The sequence below is a fragment of the Microtus pennsylvanicus genome, chromosome 11 (assembly GCF_037038515.1).
Source record: "Microtus pennsylvanicus isolate mMicPen1 chromosome 11, mMicPen1.hap1, whole genome shotgun sequence".
Taxonomy (NCBI): domain Eukaryota; kingdom Metazoa; phylum Chordata; class Mammalia; order Rodentia; family Cricetidae; genus Microtus; species Microtus pennsylvanicus.
This window is the reverse complement of record NC_134589.1, coordinates 20,416,674-20,430,866: the sequence shown is the minus strand read 5'-3', so window position 1 is coordinate 20,430,866 and position 14,193 is coordinate 20,416,674. Positions and strand designations below refer to the sequence as shown.

Sequence of the window (14,193 nt, the reverse complement as noted above, 5' to 3'; positions counted from 1 at the left end):
AGATTTATTTATTATGTACAGTGTTCTGCCTGCATGTATTTCTGCACACCAGAAGAGGGAACCAGATTATCTATAGATGGTTGCAAGCCTCCATGTTGTTGATGGGAATTGAACACAGGACCTCTGGAAGAGCTACCAGTGTGCTTAATCTCTGAGCCCTCTCCAGCGCCTGACCCGGCTTGTTTTTTTTCTTTGTTTGTTTGTTTACCATTTTTTAAAAAGTTTAAGATAAGTTCTCACTTACTTATCAGGCTGATCTTGAATTTAAGAACCTCTTGCCACCTCAGCCTCTCAAGGAGTTGAATTACGAGTTTGTGCCACCAACCCCAGCTGGGACATTGCCTTCACAGCGAGTTTATCTTTGTATAAACTGACTCTGGGAAAGGTGAGGCATGACCGTTCATGTGTATAATCCCAGAATCTGAGGAGCTAAGGCAAGAATGCTACAAAGTCTAGGCCAGCCTGAGCTACAGGGTGAGAGCCTGCCTCAAAATGAAGTGGCAATAACATTTCTATGGACAATGGTGAGAAGAATGCTGAAGGCCCTTCCACCTCTCTTCCTTACAGGGCACAGCAGGAAGCGAGTTCCGTTTGCCCTTCCCCTTCTCTCACTTCCCTTTTTATCTTCGGCCCCTCCCCTGAAGGGAAAGAGAGAATCATAAAATGGAGGAGACAGAAGAGCAGTCTGGACGCCGGAATTCAGAGAAATGCTTTCCAAATCTCTAAGTCAGTGTTATGTGGGAGGAAAGATTCTCAGAGTGACTGTCAAAACTGTCCTACCTGGTCATCTCTCTCCCAGGCCCCCTCACTGCCTCTCCCAAACCCTACTACTGATCTGTCTCCTCCTCCACGTCCCCTCCACCTCGTATCATCCTATATTAATGCCTGTTGGCCCTCAGGAAGCCTCCAGTGATGTCAGTGTAGAACCACTTAAACAACAGTGCTTTTTTTTTTTTTTTTTTTTTGCTACGGGGTCTCATGGCCACTTCTAACTTTAGCAGAGGCTGACCTTGAACTCTTTTTTTTTTTTTTTTTTTTTTTAAGTTTTTCGAGACAGGGTTTCTCTGTAGCTTTGGAGCCTCTCCTGGCACTAGCTCTTGTAGACCAGGCTGGCCTCAAACTCAGAGATCCGCCTGCCTCTGGGATTAAAGGCGTGCGCCACCACCGCCCTGCTGACCTTGAACTCTTAATCCTCCTGATAGTACCTTCTAAGTGCCGGGATTACAAATGTACACTGCTCTGTCCAACTGTTGATAGTTTAGTTTTTGTTGTTAAAGATTATTTATTATGTATAGTGTTCTGCCTGCACGTATGCCTGCGGGCCAGAAGAGGGCACCAGATCTCCTTACAGGTGCCTGTGGGCCATCATGTGGTTGCTGGGAATTGAACTCAGGACCTCTGGAAGAACAACCAGTGCTTTTAACTGCTGAGCCATCTCTCCAGCCGCATGTTTAGTTTTTTGTTTGTTCAGTTGTATGTGTGTGAAGAAACTGCAGGTGCCCTCAAGTCAAAAGCAGTGATCCTCTAGAACTGGAATTACAGGTGTTTGTGAGCTGTCCTGTGCATGCTGGGACTTGAACTCGGGTCTTCTGGAAGAGTAGTAAGTACTCTTAACCACTGATCCATCTCTTTAGCACCCATAGTTTAGGGGTTTTGATTGGTTTGGCTTGGTTTTATTTTTCAAAAGAGGGTTTCTCTGTATAGTCCTGGCTCTCCTGGGGCTCCAATCTGTAGACTGTGGTGATTATCCTGCAGGCTTCACAGCAGGCAGCGGAAAAAAAAAACCAATCCATGAAGAAACAAGGAAACTCGGCTCATCCCGATTTTATTGTAACTGGTGCTGGACCAGGACTTCTAGAGTCTGGATCAGATCCTTTTACCTTAGCCATATTTAAGCGCAGTACAATTTCTGGAAAAAAAAAGTATTCAGATAACAACTCATTCTCTGCCAGACAGTGGTGACAGATGCCTTTAATCACAGCCCTTGGGAGCAGAGGCACTGGCAGGTGGATCTCAGTGAATTCGAGGCCAGCCTGGTTTACAAATCTAGTTCCAGGACAGCCAGGACTGTTAACACAGAGAAACCCTGTCTTGAAAAAAACAAAACCAAAAATACAAAAACAAATTAACTCAGTCTCAAGTGCACAACAATTTAAGATATGTTCACGTTGAGATTCCTTACAGAGTACACCTGGCTTCTTTCTCAAGAATGGGTACTGCTGACTCAGAGATAGTGCCCAAGATTTAGGGTTTAGGGAGCTTGAGTGAGGTAAGCATAATGCCTGCGGACGTCAGGATTGGCATGGCCCAAAGATAACATGGAAGTCACTTAGACGGTTGTGAAGTACAAGGAGTGGGGCTCATGGGGTCTGGAGGTTAAGAGCACTGGCTGCTCTTCTAGAGGGCCCGGGTTCAAATCCCAAAACCCCCATGGTGGCTCACAACCATTTATAGTGAGATCTGGTGCTCTCTTCTTAGCAGAACACAGCATATACACAGCATACATAAAAAAAATAATTTAAAAATAAAAAGTGTGGGGTTTATGGTCTAAAAAACAGTGCTCAAGATTTAGGGAAAGGTCTTAGATTAGTAAAAATACAAATTCTGGGAGCTATAGCAGAACCTGTCTCATCATAGAACAAAGTATCACCAGGCTGTAAAACTACATCATTCCTAGCATTCCAGGAAGACCAGCTGCACACTAAGTTTATGGAAGAGGAAAACTATGTGTTTAACTTTCCTGGCTTCACCAGTACTTATCTGGGTGCAAAAAACTTTTTTCTCTCTAGACCGGGTTGTCCTTTAACTCAGACATCATCGTGCCTCTGCCTCCCAAATGCTGCGATTAAAGGTGTTAACCATCCCCACCGGTTCAAAGTTAAACACTTAAAATGCTTTTAGTCCCAACACTCAGGAGGAAGAAGCATTCAGATCTGGTGGACAAACTGTGTCCCAAGACAGTCGGGGGTCCACAGAGGAACCCTGATCTCCAAAAGCAAACACAAAATAATTTAAAAATATATATGTTCAATTCCATCGCTATATTTCCATAGCTCAATAGGCAAAGGCGGACCGAGAAAAGAAGAGTGCGTAAAAAAGACAAATACAGTAACCTACAACTTTAATTCTGGCCATGGGGAAGAGGCAAATGCAAGGAATATTTAAATTCAACCTGAACCCCACGACAGCAAAAGCTACCAGAAACAACACACATACAGATGCATAAACGGCTCTTCGTGGCTTTAAACAACAAGAGACAAGACTACAACAACCCAAACCATCCCCAGAAAACAGTAAGATGCGCGTAAGAAGCTATTTTTAGAACAAGAGCAGATGTCCCCTAGGGGGTGCACCGTTCCTGGAGGTACTGCAATACCAGGTCGATGCGTGGAGTGGACGGAGCAAGCTCCTATTCCAACTCCTAGTTCCAAAAATCCATTTAATATATTGTTCTCGGATAGAGGACGTATCAGATATTAAACTGATAAGAACAGATACTACACTTGATCTTAGCCAAAAGGCCGAGAAGCGATATCGGACCTCAGCCCCGGGGACCATGCCGTCCTCTCATTGTCCCGCTTCAACTCGTGGTGACCTTCGAGCAGGGCTCTGTCTCCCTCCTGTGCCCTCCACCTCTCCTGGCATCAACACCGGGCTCTGCCACAAATTTCTTATGCCCCCAGGTTTCACGAGAAACTGAGAGACCCTCGCCTTTCTCCCCCAACAGAAGCGTGGTCGCCGAGAGATTTGCATGCTCCGCCCTGCCGCGCAGGGGCGTGGCCACCGCGAGCCGACTCCACCCGGGAGCTGTCAAGGCATCCCCCGCGTGTGGGGCGACAGGCTGCAGACTTGCTCTTCTGTTGCAAGTGAAGGACTGAGCAAAAGGTGACCCGAGGGGCTGCAAAGCGGTTTACGAGGGAGCTCCCGGAAGCCGGTGTCCACCCTTTCTCGACGACAGGACACAGAGCACACACAAGAAAAGCCCAGACTTTAACGTACTTAGTCAATTAAGTAGCTAATTAATTTGTAAGCAGGATTTCTCAACATAGCCCTAGGACTGGTTTCAAATTTGTGATTCTTCTGCCTCGATCTCCTAGGTCCTGGGACTGTAGGTATTGTTGTGCCCAGATTACGACCCCCAAAGAGAGACCACCAGAGAGGCCCAGACTGTAATAAGCAAGGTTTAGTCAGCATAATACAAACATGTTTGGAACTTCATCTCCATCCCCGTTACAACAAGGGAGAGAGGAGTTGTATCTCCTCTGTGGGGTAAGCTTTTAAAGGCACAACTACAAAGAGAATCTTTGAAGCTGCTTTGGCACAGGTACAAGCACTTTTGCTCCCTCCCATTCTGTTAAGTTAGCTTTTTCCTTGTTTCTAGAGCAAGGCCACTGTTCTTGAGTTAGGCCATCTTTATCAGCCTGTACCAGGTGGCTGGCTGGGCTGAGCTAAGTGACCTTGTGCTCAGAATCTCCTGGGTGGGAGAGGGGAAGGCCACTATTTTCCTGGGAAAACATTCTGCTATGAAATTTCTTCTTGCCCCTTTGAGAATAAGGGGTGAGGGTCCCACAGTATGTGCTCCGCCGCCTGGAGTCTAAAAGCTCTTCATATGTTGGGAAGAACCTTTTCTGTGGTGTGGTTGGGTTCTTTTCTTCCTTCCTTCCTTCTTTCCTTCCTTCCTTCCTTCCTTCCTTTCCTTTCCTTTCCTTTCTTCCTCCTCCTTTTTCGTTTTGAGTCAGGGTGTTCTGGAACTCACCGTGTAGTCCATGTTACGGCCATTCACCACACAAGACTGCCCAGACAAGGGTTTAAAGACGATAGAAAGTCGTTATTCAGCCAGCCGGCATCTACTGTGTATCTACCCCAGAGTAGCCCCGAACCTTTTTCAGGGTGAGATTTAAACACACACACACACACACACACACACACACACACCCTGTTCAATCCCAGCACTCGGGAGGCAGAGAACAGGTGGATCCATGTGAGTTCAAGGCCAGCCTGGTCTACAGAACAAGTTCCAGGACAGGCTCCAAAGCTACAGAGAAACCCTGTCTTGAAAAAACAAAACCAGAAACTAACTAAATAAATAAATAAGAACAAAACAGAAAACCAAATATATCCTGGGTTGCCACACTTCAGTTAACAAGAACAGTTAACCAGAAGCAGAACTATAGCTCAAAAAACAAGGTTAGTGCATTTAGAGACTTTTCTAGAACTTTGGAGTTTGGTGAATTAGGTCTTTTAATTTAGGCAGGTAGTGCAGTCTATGTGCTGAGTTTACAGCCTGAATGGTACTGCCATAGTGCAGTCAGTCTGGGGGCCTGCTATGGTTTGATGCCCTATTACAGTCCATACTGGCTTTGAACTTGAAATCCTCCTGCCTCAGATCCTGAGTGCTAGGATTACAAGCTTGGGCTGAAGAGTCCAGGAATAAGAAAATAAAAATGTAGATTCTAAAAATAAGAATGTAGAGGGGCTGGAGAGATGGCTCAGTGGTTAAGAGCATTGCCTGCTCTTCCAAAGGTCCTGAGTTCAATTCCCAGCAACCACATGGTGGCTCACAACCATCTGTAATGAGGTCTGGTGCCCTCTTCTGGCCTGCAGGTATACAGACAGAACATTGTATAAATAAATGAATATTTTATAAAAATAAGAATGTAGAAATAAAAGGGGCTGGAGAGATGGCTCAGCGGTTAAGAGCATTGCCTGCTCTTCCAAAGGTCCTGAGTTCAATTCCCGGCAACCACATGGTGGCTCACAACTGTCTGTAATGGGGTCTGGTGCCCTCTTCTGGCCTGCAGGCATACACACAGACAGAATATTGTATACATAATAAATAAATAAATAAATATTAAAAAAAGAATGTAGAAATAAAGAAATATAAAGTTATAAGTCTAGGAGAGGGGCTGGAGAGATGGCTCAGCGGTTAAGAGCACTGACTGCTCTTCCAGAGGACCTGGGTTCGATTCCCAGTACCCACATGGCAGCTCACAATTGTCTGAAAATGTAGTTCCACGAGATCTGACACCTTCACATCAACGAACATAATAAAGTTAAATTAAAAAAAGTTAAAATAAGTCTAGGAGAATGAGAACAGACTGTCAGCAGCTTTCTCAGCAGATCAAGGATTCACAGTGAGCTGTTTTCTCAGATGCTTGGGAAGCCTCCATCAGCTTAGGTCATTTCATTTTACAACTGGCTGTTCTATTTACAAGGCCAGAGCTTCTCCCTGCAAATTGAGAGTAGTGTCCTGGCCATCCTTGATAAACGACAGGTGTGAACTGAGTTAACCTTTAGGAGATAGAGATATGTGACCTCTGGGTTAGGCACTGTCTCTGTTATGGGAAACTGGCACCATCAAAGGGGAGGCGTGGGGCTTCAGTATACACTGCCTGGAGGTACCAGGAGAGACAGTGACCACAGTACAAATACCTGGTTTGACTAATGAGCTCTGGTAACGGAGGTTGTAAAGTATAGCGGTCTGTATCTGAGTTTTACCTTGAGATAGTGTGAAGAACTTTCTGCTATCTTCTAAGTTCTCAGCCTAAGAACCAAATATTCTGATTTATCAACCTTCTAGTATTACTAGCAGTCCCTTTTCTGACTAATTGCCAAAGACATCTGTTTTCCTGCAATTAGTGACTTTTGCTGTAATCTACTCTAAAACATATTTCATGATAACTGCCTAGTTACCCTCTCCTTAGGGTCTCTGTTGACTGACCCACAGGTAAGGACAAGATCGTAAAAATTCCTTTGTTCATTGCTAATGCTTGGTGCCCCTACTATAAAAAGTGGGTTCAGAAACTGGCCTTTTGCCACAGCCTAACAAACACCATCTCTGGCTCTGGTCTCAGCTAGCTGATAAGCTTCTGTGCCCCGCGGTGGTTTTTGGTTGCTGTTGTTGTTGTTATTATTATTATTATTAACCGCTTTGCAGCCCCTCGGGTCACCTTTTGTTCGGTCCTTCACTTGCAACAGAAGAGCAAGTCTGCAGCCTGTCGCCCCACACACGGGGGATGCCTTGACAGCTCCGGGGTGGAGTCGGCTCGCGGTGGCCACGCCCCTGCGCGGCAGGGCGGAGCATGCAAATCTCTCGGCGACCACGCTTCTGTTGGGGGAGAAAGGCGAGGGTCTCTCAGTTTCTCGTGAAACCTGGGGGCATAAGAAATTTGTGGCAGAGCCCGGTGTTGATGCCAGGAGAGGTGGAGGGCACAGGAGGGAGACAGAGCCCTGCTCGAAGGTCACCACGAGTTGAAGCGGGACAATGAGAGGACGGCATGGTCCCCGGGGCTGAGGTCCGATATCGCTTCTCGGCCTTTTGGCTAAGATCAAGTGTAGTATCTGTTCTTATCAGTTTAATATCTGATACGTCCTCTATCCGAGGACAATATATTAAATGGATTTTTGGAACTAGGAGTTGGAATAGGAGCTTGCTCCGTCCACTCCACGCATCGACCTGGTATTGCAGTACCTCCAGGAACGGTGCACCCCTAGGGGACATCTGCTCTGGTTCTAAAAAGAGCTTTTTACGCGCATCTTACTGTTTTCTGGAGATGGTTAAGAGTTTCAGTCCTGTGCCTTGTTGTCTAAAGCTACAAAGAGCCGCTTATGTGTTCGTAAGTGTATACGTCGGGTCTCTGTTGGATTTAAATATTCCCCTTGCATTTGCCTTCTCCCCACGTCCAGAGGAACTAAATGTTTATTATTATTATTTTACTATTATTACGTGTTTGCTTTTGGAGACAGGGTTTCTCTGTGTAGCCCTGACTGTCTTGGAACTCAATTTGTCGACCAGATCTGCTCGCTTCTGCCTCCTGAGTGTTGGGACTAAAAAGGTATTTTAAATGTTTATCACTGGGAATTACCTTGTTACTTTGCTCTCAGTGGCAGCTGCTGTCGCCGTTAGGAACTCCCACCAAGAGACCAAATCACTACGAAATACAAGTTTTCTAAAAAGATAATACAATGAGTATGTCTCTGCAAGTCACCGATATGGTCACCAGCTCCCTGTAATAAGCAGACATATTATCCCGAAAAATTAAATTAAGTAAATTCAGCCCTCTTTGGTATTTTACTTTCTGTCATACAGAAAAAATAGCTGGAAACATTTAAATATGTTATCCAATTAAGCGGGGTTTTTGGGTGGCTGTGAAGTTAGAGTGTTTTTTTTTTAATTAATTTATTATGTATTCAGTGTCCTGCGTGCATGTACACCTGCAGGCCAGAAGAGGGCCTCAGATCTCATTACAGATGGTGGTCAGCCACCATGTGGTTGCTGGGAATTGAACTCAGAACCTGAGGAAGAGCAGTCAGTGCTCTTAACAGCTGCACCATCTCTTCAGTTCCAAAGATGGAGTGTTTCTCATTAACAGCTTTTTCAGTGGGTCATGGTGGCTCAGGCTGTAATCTCTGTGTTTCGTTTTGGGAGCCTGAGGCAGAATTACTGCCCTGAGTTGAAACCCACGTGTGACTCAGTTTCCATCTGCAGTCAATTCTGACTTAAAGAAGCCATTTCAGTTCAAGCCTGCCTGCTGTGCTTTTTCCAGGTTGCGAGTAACTTCTGTGTTAACCCATAAGAAAGAATCTTTTTGCCCAGATGAAAGAGTACATTATTCTATTAAGATTTGGGCTGGAGGCACTCCTCATTAGAGATTAGAAGCTGCTTGCTAGCTGAATTCTTGTGTGAGATAATGCCTCCGTTTGAAGTTCCTCCCAAGGACACTGCGGGGAGGATGTTAGCTGACTGTGCTGCTCTTTGTTCTGCCTTTTGCCTGTAATTAGTATATATGCTGGCTTAGAAATAAACTCGGGCTGTTTGGTATTAACCTTCAGTCCTCCCGGTCTACCCTGTGTTTTCTGTCTGTTTCCCTCAATCTGCCATTTTCTTTAACATCTTGCCCCTTCCCAGGTACCTCCTGCTGATTCCTGCCAGAGTAGACTCCAGAAGAAAAAAAAAACTGACCCAAGACAATAAAATTCAGCTTACTGGTCTGAAGACTTTTAAACACTGGACAGCCAGAGCACCACTCGCCCGCCCTTCTACCCCAGCTGCACACTCACAGTTTATCCACGGGTCCCACTGTGGATTTTCTGGTTCTTTGACTAGAAAGGATTTGTGTTTGTCAAAGCTACAAGTCTAGGGTGGGGGCCTTCTGGTCCCCTATTGAGTGCTAATATCAACCCTGCAAGGATTTTTACACTGCGGGACACCTAAATTAGAGAGGGTTTGCAGCATGGTCCAGGCCACGAAAATATTCCCCTCCTGCTTGATGTATCCCCGCCCCCTCCCGCCCCGTGCTGGGATTAAAGGCTTGTGCAATTGAAAGGCAATCACAACAAACTGGAGTAGGTGTAATAATCTTTATCGGCCAAGAGGTGTCGCAGTTGCAGCTACGTTAGTTGCTAGCCGCAGCGAAAAGCACATGCTGCTTACTTAGGTACTGACAAATACGCTTTGTTTAACAAATAAGAACAGTTAGTAAGTCAATCAAATGATTCCGAGAGTTGGGGGTCAGAAGAAAGAATAAACCCAAAGTTTTCCATCAGTGCGAATTGCAGACTGTGTGTACTTCGGGGATAGCAGGCAGCAGTGTGTGGGCTGGCATGTAACACGTAGGGAGACAGCGTGTGGGTCGCGAGCGGGGAGCACTGAGCAGCAGCCTGTTGTGTCTTGAGGGTTGTGTCTGTGTCCAGCTAGAGCCACGGGCGGGAGAGTCAGTGGCCAATGAACCACGAAGCTGGTGGACGGATCCCAAAAACTGTGAACTGTTCCCCACATTTGGTTGCCAGATGATGGTGGAAGACACAAAATAATCCCACACTAGTTCAGAATTACATATAATAAAGGTTTTTTTTTTTTTATTTAGGGGAGACTTACAGATCACTGTCCTAGATCACAGTCCTCTGCATGAATGGGGAACAGGAACAGAGTCTAGCAGCTGTAATCACGAGCTAGAAACATGAGAGCGAGCATAAGCTTTACAGCTACATTTATAGTATAAGAGACCACGTTCCTCCATAGCCTCTCCAGCAAAGGCTATCATTGGTGTTTTTGATTTTAGCCATTCTGACAGGTGTAAGATGATATCTCAAAGTTGTTTTGATTTGCATTTCCCTGATTGCTAAGGAGGTTGAGCATGACCTTAAGTGTCTTTTGGCCATTTGAACTTCTTCTGTTGAGAATTCTCTGTTCAGTTCAGTGCCCCATTTTTTTAATTGGGTTAATTGCATTTTAAAGTCTAGTTTCTTGAGTTCTCTATATATTTTGGAGATCAGACCTTTGTCTGTTGCGGGGTTGGTGAAGATCTTCTCCCAGTCAGTAGGTTGCCTTTTTGTCTTAGTGACAGTGTCCTTTGCTTTACAGAAGCTTCTCAGTTTTAGTAGGTCCCCTTTATTCAATGTTGCCCTTAATGTCTGTGCTGCTGGGGTTATACATGGGAAGCGATCTCCTGTGCCCATCTGTTGTAGGGTACTTCCCACTTTCTCTTCTATCAGGTTCAGTGTGTTCGGACTGATATTGAGGTCTTTAATCCATATGGACTTGAGTTTTGTGTTCCTTGGGCAGCTGAGGATAGGGAACCTGAAATGACCCTATGGTATAGCAATACTGACGAATATCTTGCATATCACCATAGAACCTTCATCTGGTGATGGATGGAGATAGAGACAGAGACACACACTGGAGCACTGGACTGGGCACCCAAGGTCCCAGTGAGGAGTGGAAGGAGGGAGAAGATGAGCAAGGAAGTCAAGACCACGAGGGGTGCACCCACCCACTGAGACGGTGGGGCTGATCTACTGGGAGATCACCAAGGCCAGCAGGACTGTGACTGAAAAAGCATGGGATGAAACCAGACTCTCTGAGCCGGGCGGTGGAGGTGCACGCCTTTAATCCCTGCACTCGGGAGGCAGAGGCAGGAGGATCTCTGTGAGTTCAAGGCCAGCCTGGTCTACAAGAGCTAGTTCCGGGACAGGCTCCAAAGCCACAGAGAAACCCTGTCTCAAAAAAAAAAAAAAAAAAAAACCAAAAAAAAAAAAAAACCGGACTCTCTGAACATGGCGAACAATGAGGGCTGATGAGAAGCCAAGGACAATGGCTCGGGGTTTTGATCTTACTACATGTTCTGGCTTTGTGGGAGCCTAGCCAGTTTGGATGTTCACCTTCCTACACATGGACGGAGGGGGGAGGACCTTGGACTTTCCACAGGGCAGGGAACCCTGACTGCTCTTTGGACTGGAGAGGGAGGGGGAGAAGAGGTGGGGAAGAAGGAGAAGGGTGGGAGGAGAGGAAAGGAAATGGGAGGCTGGGGGGAGGCAGAAACTTTTTTCTTTTTCTTTTCCTTTTCTCCAAAAAAAAAAAGAGACCACGCCCAAGTAGGCTGGCATCTTAAAGGCTATTGGCCAAAGGAGCTCCCACAGCACTATGGGATACAACTGTCACCACTGAATGCCTATACTACTGATGCAAAACGTTGTGGCCAACTTTTATGTGGGTGTTGGGGTTCAAACTCAGGTACCCACGCTTTCAGAGCAAGCACTGGGCTATCTCTCCAGTCCTAATTATTAATTTTTTAATTTATTCACTCAACCAGTTGGATATAAAAATCTGTGCTGGGTTAAGGGAAATAAGAAAAGAATAAGATATTGGTTCCTCAGGCGTTTTGGAGTTTATAACTAGTGGTTGAAGGAAAAGATGTATAAACAGACACATAAAAATTTAATATTGTAGGCTGGAGATATGGCTCGGTTGTTAAAAACACTGGCTACTCTTTCAGAGGACTCAGTTTCAATTCCTAGCACCCACAGAGAAGCTCACAACTGTCTTTAGCTCCACTTCCAGGAGATCTGGCACCCTCACATGGACATCCATGAAGGCAAAACACCAATGCACATAAAATAAATATTTTTTTTAAAGACAGGACTCCACAAACCAGGCTGGCCTCAAACTAACAGAGATCCACCTGCCTCTACCTCCCAAGTGTTTGGATTAAAGGCATATGTCACCACTGCCCAAATAAAAGTAAATAAATCTTTAAAAAAATTTAATAATGCAAGCTGAAGAGATGGCTCAGAGGTTAAGAGCACTTCCTGCTCTTCCAGAGGTCCTGAGTTCAATTCCCAGAAACTACATGGTGGCTCACAACCGTCATAATAAGATCTGATGGCTTATTCTGGTGTGCATGCATAATAAATAAATAAATTAATTAATAAATTTTTAAAAATTAATAATGCAGCCAGGCAATGGTGGCATACGTCTTTAATGCCAGCACTCAGGGAAGAAGAGTCAGGCAGATTTCTGTGAGTTTGAGGCCAGCCTGGTATACAGAGTGAGTTCCAGGACATCCTAAGACAGACAGACATGAATCTCTTGAGTAAATTGGGAGTATGGGAGGGTCACAGGAGAGGGCAGAAGGACAGAGGAGAGAAAGGGAGGGGAGTGGAAAAATGTAAACCTCAATAAAAACAAAAAAATTAATAGCGCACTGACTTCATTTGCTCAAACTTTTAAAATTTTATGAATACACAATGCAATATAAAAATCAAAGAGACAAATAAGAAATAATTGGTGGTATAATAAATCCACAGAGTTTGGCAGTGGTGGTTCAGGCCTTTAATTTCAGTACTTGGGAGGCAGAGGCAGATGGATCTCTGAGTTCAAGGCCAGCCTGGTCTACGTAGTAAATTCTAGGACATCCAGGGCTACACAGAGAAACCCGTTCCTGAAAAACAAAACAAATAAACAAAGAAATCCACAGTAAGGTGTCAAGTATGAGAAATCTGCATTGTCAAAAAAGGTTTGTTAATGGGGTGAGCACTCAGTAGTTTTGGTTATCTGTAAAATCCATAGGGATGTATGTATTACGTCCTCCAGCTGGGACTGAGAAGTTGGAGGTGGATCTACTTCATCCCACATGCTCCTTGGGTCGTAGTCTTGAGCAGGACCCTCTTAGATGGGAAGACAGATTTCTCTGCTACCCACCACCCTGTGCTTTCTCTTCCGTTTCCTTGACTGCTTTCACCATCGGTGTTCACCACTAGAGGGCCCTGAACCAATTAAAGATGCAGGGACATACTACTTCTCAAACAGACTAACATGATGTGGGGTTTATCCTGAGTACGGTGCTTAAATATTCTCCCTATAGCCTTTAATCTTCATCCCTACACTGGAAAAGCAGTGCCGATAGGTCTCAAGTATTTGCAAGTTAAAAATCTCTGATATGTGGGTTCTTACTTTTGTTACTTTGGGTTTATCTCGGCAACAGACATATGGCAGTTTAACATCAGGCCCCTTGCCCTAAAAGAGCTCACGATTCCAGGAACAAGCCAATTATTCCTTTGGCTTCCATAGACGGTCACACGAGATGATCAAGGGAAACCCAGCAGATTTTCTTTGAATAACCACTCTCCAAACACTGTAATCCCAGCCTTTAGAATGAAGGGCTGCACTGGACCGTGGCGAGGATGTGGGAGATGTCAATCATTGGTGAGAGCGAGTGGTTGTTTCTGATGATTAACAGCTGTTTGCCTATCATCTTAGCTGCTTGGATAGCAAATTTCATCATTTCTCTCCAGTGTTTTGTGTGGTGTGTAATAAAAAAAAGTGTCAGAGGGCCTGGGATGTAGCTCAATCGGGAGAGTGTTTGCCTAGCATGTACCAAGTGCTGGATTCAATCCCCAGCACCCCCTGAAATTGTGTGTGATGGGGTGCAGGTTTGTAATCCAAGCACGAGGTGTGTGTGCGTGCGTGAGTGTGTGTGTGTGTATTGGCAGGAGGATCAGGAGTTTAAGGTTATCCTTGGTTACACAGAAAGTTGTGTAGCATGGGCTACACAAGACCCTGTTCCCTCCTTCACCTCTCAAAATAAAAATAAAAAATAAAAAAGATTGTGGAAAGTAAAACGCCAAGAGAAGCGCCCGGGATCCAGATGTGGTGGTGCACGTCTTTAGAAACAGGCAGATCTCTGCGAGTTTGAAGCTGGTATGGTCTACATAATTAAAGTCAGCTAGAACTACATAGTGCGACTATTTAGGAAGAGTGAAAGAGAGTAGAGGAAGAAGAGAGATAGGTGGCGAGGGAGGGATGGGGAGAGAGAGAGAGATTTACAGACTAACACAGCAGGAAATAAGACAAGTGAAAAGGAAAAGAAAAGGGAGAAAGCAATCTTTCTTTAGAACCAGAGCAGATGTCCCCCA

At 45.2% G+C, this 14,193-nt stretch overlaps 2 non-coding genes across 2 annotated transcripts; one reads left to right on the top strand and one right to left on the bottom strand.

The window, feature by feature from the left end:
* Nucleotides 1–3,342: 3,342 nt before the first annotated feature.
* On the bottom strand, nucleotides 3,343–3,533 carry LOC142832098 (U2 spliceosomal RNA). The gene has a single exon (XR_012907183.1). It is a non-coding gene; the product is annotated as a U2 spliceosomal RNA (small nuclear RNA).
* Nucleotides 3,534–7,302: 3,769 nt separating this feature from the next.
* Nucleotides 7,303–7,493, top strand: LOC142832095 (U2 spliceosomal RNA). Its single transcript, XR_012907180.1, has one exon. It is a non-coding gene; the product is annotated as a U2 spliceosomal RNA (small nuclear RNA).
* Nucleotides 7,494–14,193: the final 6,700 nt, after the last annotated feature.